Below are 8,157 nucleotides of genomic sequence, written 5' to 3'. Positions count from 1 at the left end.
AGTAATAGATAATTAGAATTAAATTATTAATATAAATCAAATTAAATAAATTAAAGTAAATAGAATAAAACGAAAGTAAAGGAAAAAGAAACAAAAGCCAACAAACAGAATAAGAAACAGAGTGCATTCGAAAAGCAGGGGAAGAAAAGGGAAAGAAAAGAAAAAGGGAAAATTTAGATTCTAAAGCTTCAAGTTTGTTTGGTAAGCTAAATTTAGTTCTTTTCTCTTAAATTTGATGTTTTAAAAGTCTTAAAACAAGGTTTTGATGAAATTAATTTGATAATTTGAAAGTTTATAAGCTTTTAAACAAAGTTCACGTTGAAGAAAAAGATGAATTAGGGATTGAATTGTATAAATTTTAAGTTAGAATTAGTAAAAGGATTAAATTGTAAAGTAAGCTATAAGTTTTGTATTAGAGGATTAAATTAAAAGAAATTTTAAATTAGGGTTATATTATGAATACTTGATAGTTAGGATGAATATGGAAGAAAAATGAATAGAATTGAAGTATGAAATAAATGAAACAAATAAAAGAGTCAATTAGTACTAAATTTAAAATTGAGTAGAAATTTAATTAATTATTTAAATCAATGCTGTAATTAATAATGAAAAATGTTATTTTTATTTTTATTTTCGTAGCTAGCAAGGAAAACGAGGCATCGACATCCAAAGGAAAAGAAAAGATCGTTGAGGAGTAAACTCGTATTCGGGTTTGTATTACTATAACTCAAACTATTTATTAAATGTATATTGAATTTATAGTTATGAAATAATTAAGATAAGGTAAGTATTATATTTGAAATTAAATATAAGTATGTGTGAAAATTAATTTGTTTATGAATTAAGATAATAGATGTTTGAATTGATTGAGTATTGAAAATTTTTGTGGAAATGAAATTGAAATTGGAAAAGTAAAATAATACCCTATTAACTTGTCAGACTAGATTTGATACAAATGACATGCCATTGGATTTGTGATGTGATGAGGAGATTTTTAGTTTGGCCGAGAAGATGTTTCTGTTATTATATACTTCGGTTTATCCGAAGAGGCATTTAGTGCCTTATTGGTGTGTTATGGAGGATTTATAATATTCCGGGTATCTATCAGAGTCAGAGCCTTGTTAATAGGGTAAATAATTGAAATGAAATTTTCAAAATGAGATTAATTGTTTTGGCACTATTAAAAAGTATGAGAAAGAATGAATGAGTTAAATTATGAATTGAGATAGTATGTGAAAAATGAAATATGAATTTAAGAGTTATAAAGTAATATAGTTATATATAATTAGTTTAAATGATTATAAAGTTTATGGTTGATGTTTGTAATTTATTAATGTTAAATAGTTTTGATTTATAGTAATACCACTGAGTATGAAATACTCAGCGTACGGTTGTTTCTGTGTGCAAGTCATTAGAGTTTCGGATCCGGTCCAGCATCCAAAACAAACCCGACTCCAACAAGAAGATTTTGGTGATGTATTTCTTCCTTTTGTTAAGTGGCATGTACTAGGTAGTTGAATATGAATTATGTATATACATTTAAGTTTAATGATTTTGGTTGTATATAAATGATTATAATGTTTTGGATTATGAATATGATATAAAGTTATGAAATGGTAAATTTGATATTAAATAATTGAAATGAAATAAAAGTTATTAATTATACATATATACTAACATGTTATATTGTTTAAACTAAGGTATTAAATTATTATTTTGATAAAAATTGGATGTATTTGAGTATACCTAATCATTGGTTGGAGTATTGATATTGAATTGTTTTGGGTTTGAAGTTTGCAGGGGGTTTTATGTAAAAATAAGTAGAAATGCTGTCGAAATTTTTATAGAAAAAAATTTACGAAAAATTTTCAGAGAATTCGAACAAGTTCCGTTTCACTTTTAGTTTACGTTTTAGCTTCGAGTGTTTATTATTGGGACTTAACTATTAAATTATACTATGAATGTTATTTTATTTGTAAATTATTTTGTAAGTTTTTTGATATGTCTAGTAATGCCTCGTAACCTTATTCCGGCAACAGTTTGGGGTTAAGGGGTGTTACAATTATTGGTATCAGAGCTATCAGGTTTAGACGATTCTCAAGTTAAGTCGAGCTCGAAAGTGAGTCTAATAGTTCATGCCACTTTTAAGTCAAAATTGAGTCGGGATTTTTGGATGCTGGCCTATTTGTTTGTTTTTGTTTTATAGATTAAAGAGGTTAGATGAAAGAATAGAAGATACCGATCAGGAAATGTATACTGGTGATGAGGAGTAGTATGAATTAGATGAAACCGAGTCGGTAACACCTAGCATAAATCCTGTAAGAAATCAACCACCTAGAGTTGATAGAAGAAATGATAGAGATGATTATGATATATTGAGAAAAATTACCGATGCACTACACAGAGTAGCGGAAACTGTTCCTGCTACGACTTCAATTCCAACTCAAAGACAAGCCCCAATAAAGGAATTGAGAAAGCATGGTGCCACTGAATTTATGGCTCTGAAAGGAGTCGATCTGTCTACAGCTGAAAATTGGATGGAGTCGACTAAAAGAAATTTACAACAATTAGATTGTACCCCCCGAGAGTGTTTGATTTGTGTTGTATCGTTGCTACAAGGAGAAGCTTACTTATGGTAAGAATCAGTGGTTCGACATTTACCAGAGAATAAGATAACTTGGGATCTATTTTAGAAAGAGTTTCAAAAGAAATATATCAGAGAAATGTATATCGAAGACAAGAAACAAGAATTTTTGACGTTACAATAGGGTGACATGTCAGTAATAGATTATGAGAGGGAATTCTCGAGACTCTGTAGATATACCTTAGAGTTTATTCCAACTGAAGCTTACAGTTGTAAGAGATTTTTACGGGGTCTGCGAGATAAGATCAAATTACAGTTGGTATTTCAACGTATTACTGAAATGGTAGACTTGATTGAGCTAGCTAAAATGGTAGAACAAGTGTTGGGCTTCAATAAAAAAACTGAAAGTGTTCGACTAGCTGGGAAGCGTAAAAGGAAATACCAGTTCGAATCCTCAGCCGAAAAGACCAAAAGAATCTCAGGGTGGTTGGAGATTCAGTTTTAGATTGGACAGAGGTGGAAGAAGTAGGGGTAAACAGATGACAATATCTACTGGTAGTGTGAGAGGTCCATCCTGAAGTATAGAAATTCCAGACTGTAAGCACTGCGGAAAGAAACATTTAGGTGAATGTTGGAGGATAACTCGATGATGTTTTTGATGTGGGTCCACAGATCATTTCATCCGAGATTGTCAGAAAAGTGAAAGTGCCACACCTGCAGCATCTCAAAGATCAGTGCCTACTGTTCGTGGCAGAGGATCTAGTAGGGGTGGTTCAGTGTCTAGAGGTAGAGGTGTCAGAAGAAACAGTGATATAGTTATACAACAGTCAGAGGCCAGAGCGCCAGCCAGAGCATACGTAGTTTGGACCAGTGAGGAGGGTGATGCACATGATGTTGTTACAGGTATATTTCTATTGTATTCTGAGCCTATTTATGCTTTAATTGATCCGGGTTCATCACACTCATATATAAATTCAAAACTAGTCGAGTCAGGAAAGTTAGAATCTGAAATGTCTAGAGTTTTAACCCTTTGGGACAAACGGTGTCAGTAGATAGAGTGTGTCGGAGGTGCCCGTTAATAATACATGATAAAATGTTTCCTATGGATTTGTTGATCATGCCTTTTGGTGATTTTGATATCATTTTGGGTATGAACTGGTTTTATGAACATGGGGTAGTTTTGGATTGCTATGAAAAGAGATTTAGTATTCAGACAGAAAATGGGTACAGAATTGAAGTGAGTGGCATCCGTACCAGTGGTTCGACAGGCATCATTTCAGCGATGAAGGCTAATAAATTACTGTAACAGGGTTTTTCAGCATACTTGGCATATGTTATTAATTCTGATTCAGTTGGGAGTCAGTGTAGTCAGATTAGGACTGTATGCGAGTTTCTAGATGTATTTCCAGAAAAACTACCGGGCTTACCACTTGACAGAGAGATTGAATTTGCTATTGAGGTGTATCCAGGTACAACACCAATTTCCATACCTCCGTACCAAATGTTGCCTACTGAAATGATAGAGTTGAAAGTACAGTTGCAAGATTTACTATATCGAGGCTTCATCTGACCAAGCATTTCACCCTGAGCTCCAGTGTTGTTTGTTAAAAAGAAAGATAGTTCTATGCAGTTATGCATTGATTATCGACAGTTGAATAAAGTGACGATCAAGAACCGGTATCCGTTGCCTCGTATAAATGATTTATTTGATCAGCTTAAGGGAGCTTCAGTATTTTCAAAAATTGATTTGAGATTCGGGTATTATCAGCTGAAGGGGAAGGAAAGTGATGTGCCTAAGATTGCCTTCCGTACTCGTTATGGCCATTATGAATTTTTGGTGATGCCGTTTGGGTTGACCAACGCCCCAGTTGCTTTCATGGATCTGATTAACTGCATTTTCCAACCGTATTTAGATCAGTTCGTGGTGGTTTTTATTAATGATATATTGGTATATTCGAAGACAGAGGCAGAAAATGTCAACATCTTCGAATTGTTCTGCAGATTTTGCGAGAAAAACAGTTGTATGGGAAATTGAGTAAATGTGAATTCTAGTTATTAGAGGTGGTATTTTTAAGACATGTAGTATCTGCTGACGGGATTAGAGTTGATCCGAAGAATATCGAAGCAATTGTTTTGTGGAAGGCGCCAAAAAATGTATCAGAGGTGCGTAGTTTTCTCGGTTTAACTGGATATTACAGGAGGTTTGTAAATGGATTCTCGAAGATAGCGCTACCAATGACTAAACTACTGCAGAAGAATGTGCCTTTTATCTGGGATGATCAGTGCTAAAAGAGTTTTGAAACTTTGAAGCAAATGTTGACAGAGGCACCGATATTAACATTACCAGAGTCAGGGAAAGATTTTTTCGTGTATAGTGATGCTTCTCTGAACGGCTTGGGCTGTGTATTGATGCAAGAAGGGAAGGTCATAGCTTATGCATCTCGACAGTTAAAACCACATGAACGTAATTACCCGACGCACTTCTTGGAGCTAGCTGCAGTAATTTTTGTTTTAAAGATTTAGAGGCATTACCTATATGGTGAAAAATGCTACATTTACACAGATCATAAAAGTCTTAAATATCTTTTGTCGCAGAAGGAGTTGAATTTAAGACAAAGACGGTGGATCGAGCTTTTAAAAGATTATGATTGTGTTATAGACTATCATACGGGAAAAGCAAATGTAGTAGCGGATTCATTGAGCAGAAAAGCTGCGATTGAATTACGGCCAATGTTTGCTCGGCTCAGTATTAATGATGATGAGAGTTTGTTAGCTAAGTTAAGGGTTAAGCCGATGATGTTTGATCAGATTAGAGCAGCTTAGATGAAAGGTGATAGATTATTGAAGAAAAGAGAAATGGTTCAGAATGGTACAACCAAGAGTTTTAGTATTGACGAGCATGATTGTTTGAGGTTTCAAAACCGGATTTGTGTTTCAGCTACTTCTGAACTAAAAGAGTTAATTCTTCGAGAAGCACACGATGGCACCTTTGCATTGCATCCTGGTGGAACAAAAATGTATCGTGATTTATGGGAGCTTTATTGGTGGTCAGGGATGAAGAAAGATATAGTTGAATATGTCAATAAATGTTTGACATGTCAGCGAATAAAGGTAGAACATCAGGTACCGACAGGTTTGCTTCAGCCTATTAGTATTCTTGAATGGAAATGGGATTGTGTTACTATGGATTTTGTTACAGGATTGCCATCGTCGGCAAGTAAGAAAAATGCCATTTGGGTGATAGTTGATCGACTTACTAAGTCTACTCATTTCATAGCAGTCATGACTGATTGGTCTCTACAGAAACTTGCTAAGATTTATATCCGAGAAATTGTGAGATTGCATGGCATTCCGGTATCAATAATTTTTGATCGGGATTCACGATTAACATCGAGATTTTAGAGGCAATTGCATGATTCTCTGGGTACCAGACTTAATTTTAGTACTGCATTTCATCCACAAACCGACAAACAATTAGAACGGGTCATTCAAATTTTAGAAGACATGCTTCAGGCTTGCATTATTGACTTTGAATCAGGTTGGGAACGATATCTACCACTAGCAGAATTTGTTTATAATAATAGTTTCCAATCAAGCATTCAGATGGCCCTGTATGAAGCTTTGTATGGTCGAAGGTGTCGATCACCAGTATGTTGGATAGAATTGAATGGGAAAAAGATAGTTGGACCAAAATTAATTCAAGAGACAGAAGAAACGGTTAAAAAGATCAGAGATAGGTTGAAAACAGCTTTTGACAGACAAAAATCTTATGCAGATCTAAAATGACGAGATATAGAGTATTCTGTGGGTGATAAAGTGTTTCTAAAGGTATCGCCTTGGAAGAAAGTTTTAAGGTTTGGTTGCAAAGGAAAATTAAGTCCTCATTACATTGGACCGTATGAAGTAGTTGAATGAATAAGGTCAATTGCTTATCGATTAGCTTTACCTCCAGAGCTTCAGAAGATTCACGATATTTTTCATGTTTCTATGCTTCGGAGATATAGATCAGATCCTTCCCATGTTATTTCTACTGAAGGCATTGAGATTCAATCAGATTTGTCCTACGAAGAGGAGCCGATCCAAATATTAGCTCGGGAAATAAAAGAGTTGAGAAATAAATGAATTCCATTAGTGAAAGTGTTATGAAGAAATCATGGGGAGGAAGAAGCAACTTGGGAACCAGAAGAGATAATGAAAGTTCAGTATCCTCATCTTTTCTCAGGTAAATTTCGAGGTTGAAATTTATTTAGGGGAGGAGAAATGTAATAACCCAAAATTCACGGGCATAAAAAAAGTACATTATCGGGCCTCCGTCTTAGTGAATTAGATTCATAAATAATTATTAGAAATATTTATAAGTCTAGTAGCGCGTCTAATTACGTTTTAATTAGGCGAATTTAGTTTAATTTGGAGAAAATAGAAAAAAGGATTAAATTGAATTAAGGATAAAAGTTGAATTATAGAACAATAGAAAGTAAAAAGGGCTAAAATGGAAATTAAGCCAATTTGCTATAGTTGAGGCGGCATAAGAGAATAAAATCTAAGCTTTTATTTGTTTTAAATTATATAATTAATGATATATAAATATAATTTATATAATATGAATTTATGATAATTAAATTATAATGATATTATATTATTAAATAAATTTATGCCAATTGTGTGGATATGATAAAATACATGTGTAATGCTTGTATTTATATAATTGTAAAATATATGTATATTTTCTTAAATAATAAGTAAAAGATATTTATTAATTATTAATTAAAATATTATATTATAAGATTTTATTTGATAAATTAATTAGATTAAGACAAATGTATGGTAGATAATTAATACAATTTATACATGTGTAAAAATTATATTAGAACATTTGTTATAAAATAATTTGTTTACTTAATATTAAAGTAATAGATAATTAGAATTAAATTATTAATATAAAACAAATAAATTAAATTAAATAAATTAAAGTAAATAGAATAAAACGAAAGTAAAGGAAAAAGAAACAAAAGCCAACAAACAGAATAAGAAATAGAGAGCATTCGAAAAACAGGGGAAGAAAAGGGAAAGAAAAGAAAAGGGGAAAATTTAGATTTTAAAGCTTCAAGTTTGTTTGGTAAGCTATCCTTTTCTCTTAAATTTGATGTTTTAAAAGTCTTAAAATAAGGTTTTGATGAAATTAATTTGATAGTTTGAAAGTTTATAAGCTTTTAAACAAAGTTCACGTTGAAGAAAAAGATGAATTAGGGATTGAATTGAATAAATTTTAAGTTAGAATTAGTAAAAGGATTAAATTGTAAAGTAAGCTATAAATTTAGTATTAGAGGATTAAATTAAAAGAAATTTTAAATTAGGGTTATATTATGAATACTTGATAGTTAGGATGAATATGGAAGAAAAATGAATAGAATTGAAGTATGAAATAAATGAAACAAATAAAAGAGTCAATTAGGATTAAATTTAAAATTAGGCATAAATTGAGTAGAAATTTAATTAATTATTTAAATTAATGCTGTAATTAATAATGTAAAATGTTATTATTATTTTTATTTTCAGTAGCTAACAAGGAAAAC

The sequence above is a fragment of the Gossypium arboreum genome, chromosome 4 (assembly GCF_025698485.1).
Source record: "Gossypium arboreum isolate Shixiya-1 chromosome 4, ASM2569848v2, whole genome shotgun sequence".
Taxonomy (NCBI): Eukaryota; Viridiplantae; Streptophyta; class Magnoliopsida; order Malvales; family Malvaceae; genus Gossypium; species Gossypium arboreum.
Note: the sequence above shows the minus strand (reverse complement) of the source record.